A 2,594-nucleotide genomic window follows, 5' to 3' on the forward strand; every position below is an offset into this window, starting at 1 on the left:
CTTCAGGGATCCTTGTTATGGGATACATTTAATGTGGGAACAATCAGATTTGTTTCATCATGGTGGTGAAGTTATGACAAGTGTCTTTGCAAAAAATTCTGCTACCCCTAGCAGCAAAGCCAAGCAAATGGATGAGATGGCTTATTGCAAAATGGGAATCTCTGAGAAATAAGAGACCTTCTTGTTCTGTGTTTTCAACCTCCCAGAGAAATACTGTTGAAAAAGTAGAGCTTTTGAGGAAAGAAGTGTTTGGAGAGGTTCATGGGACCCAATCTGCAAAGACACAGGGCTTTTCTTCCTGTTCTGTTTGTGATGAGGAGAGCAGCCGTCTCTGCAGACGAATGTTTGTGTCCTCACTCTCCATTTTCCAACTCTGTAAGTACCTCTCCATAGCCACCAACATCTTAACATTGTCTGAGAGCCCTCTGGAGCCAGTGTTAGGCTCTCAATTGACTTTGAAGACCATTGGATCGGGTCCAAGCTGGGTAATGTGACTGTTTTAAAATTTAGCCATTCAAGCTATGCTTCTATTCAATACAAGGGGAGGCGGGTGTCTATGTGGAAAGAGAATGAAACCAGAGTTTAGGAAGGAAAATCCTTCCTAATTTGTAACCAATATGTTGTGTTAGAGCAATTTCCAGCTGAATCTGCAGGCAGCCAGAAGCAGATCTTCTCGATTAATGTACAAATAGAGGCGGATAACAGAATTAATTCCAGTCACTGTGGATTCATGGATGTAACCTGAGAGCTTTGTTTCATGTCATAACACGTTTGTTTGATGATGGTAATAATGTTGATGCAATGTGTTTAGATTTATGTAAGGCATTTGATGTGATACAGAACCATAGAAATGCCAGGTTGAAAGGGAGCTTGAGAGCTCATCTTTTCCATTCCTCCTGTGCTGAGGCAGGACCTCGGCTGTATTCTAACCCTTTCATCATTTCTGTTGCAGTCTTGTGGGCCCTCTCCAGTTCGCCCACAACTTTCTGTCAGTGTGGACTACACAACTGGACAGTACACGCCAGCTGAGCTCTCACCAGTATTGGGTCACTTACCTCTTGGGTCTTACATACAACAGTGCTGTTAATACACCCCAATATGCTATTGGCCTTTTCCCAACAGCATCGCACTGTGACACAGATTCCATTTGCGAGGCAATGTAACCCCAAGGTCCTTTCCAGCACTGCTACCTACTTGCCAGCTAGTCCCAGTTTGTAGCTGGGCATTTGAGATTTTTCTGCTCAAGTCTAGTACTTTGCACTCGTTGGCTATTACTTAAAACCCTGTTATCCTCTAGGTGCTTACAACTCGATTGTTTAATAATTTGTTCCGGTATCTTTCCAGCTATCAAAGTTAGCTGTTGGGCTCTATAACTCCCCAGATACCCTTTGTTCTTCCTTTCTTTAGGCAGGTGCTATTTTTTATTTGTTTTACATTGTGAATTAAAACTAGAATGATACACATTAACATGGTGCAAACTGGACCATGGGTGTTTTTAGAGGAGTCCCACAGGGATCGGTTCTGGTCTCAGTACTTTAAATTTATCAATGACCTGGAAGAAAACAAAAACCAAACTTTTGCAGAAAGGAAATTTAACCTTTGGAACAACTTTCCAAGTCTTGTGGTGGATTTTCCATCACTGGAAATTTTAAAACCATATTAGATTTTTTTTTTATGTTGGATGTTTATTTAATTCAGAGACGTTCCTTAGGTCCATTCTATATAAGAAGTCAGAATAGGATCATTGGTACTGTGTTTTTGCTTTAAAAAATCTATGATAAATAGTGGTAAAAAGTATGACTTTTTCAAAGAAATTATTAAAGAGATTAGTTCTATTTATGTGTAGAATCCTGCTGGCACTTTCTGCCTTATTGGCTATCGGACTGGTTTTAACTGTTTAATTTTTCTTTAAAGATGAGAAGAATGAAGACCAGACCATGGTGATGGGAATTATCATTGTTGGACTGTCCAACGACCCCATGTCAACATTATCCTGTTGTTGGTTCTATCGGTTGTCTTCTTCTTGACTGTGATGGGTAAATTGCTGTTGTCACCGTCTCCTTGGTGGACCATCGTCTCAATCGCCCATTGATTTCTCTCCTCAGGAACTTCTCCCTCTTGGAATCTGCTTCAGCTTAGTCATTCATGCCCCCGGTTCTCTACAGCTCCTGACAGAGAAATCTATTCCCTCCCTGGTTGTTTCCTTCATTGTTGTTGTTTCTTTGTCCTGGGATCCTGTTATATTATTCCCATGTGGGTATGATGTCCTTTGACCGCTACATGGCTACTGCCATCCTTCGTTACGGCACCATCATGAATGCAGGGTCTGTTCCAGTTAGTGCTGGGGTGCTGGGTGATGAGTTTACTTATAATGTTTCCCCCAGCCTTTATGCCATTCTAGGTGCCATCTGTGGCCCCCAATGTTATAAACCACTTCTTTGCGACACAGCTGCCATTGCTCCAACTCTCCTGCATAGACACGGGACACATTGAGGGTATGCTCTTGCTTTCAACTTCCATTTTAACTTGGAAACTTTCACAGTCACTATCATTTCCTATGGCTGTATCATGCTGTACTATCATGCGCATCCCAT

The 2,594-nt window shown here is 41.7% G+C and overlaps 1 pseudogene; it reads left to right on the forward strand.

Annotated features, from left to right (window-relative positions):
• The window catches only part of LOC116833208 (olfactory receptor 6C76-like), a 2,847-nt pseudogene extending 820 nt beyond the window's left edge, over positions 1-2,027 (forward strand).
• The last annotated feature ends 567 nt before the right edge of the window (positions 2,028-2,594 follow it).

The sequence above is a fragment of the Chelonoidis abingdonii genome, chromosome 14, assembly GCF_003597395.2.
Source record: "Chelonoidis abingdonii isolate Lonesome George chromosome 14, CheloAbing_2.0, whole genome shotgun sequence".
NCBI lineage: Eukaryota > Metazoa > Chordata > Testudines > Testudinidae > Chelonoidis > Chelonoidis abingdonii.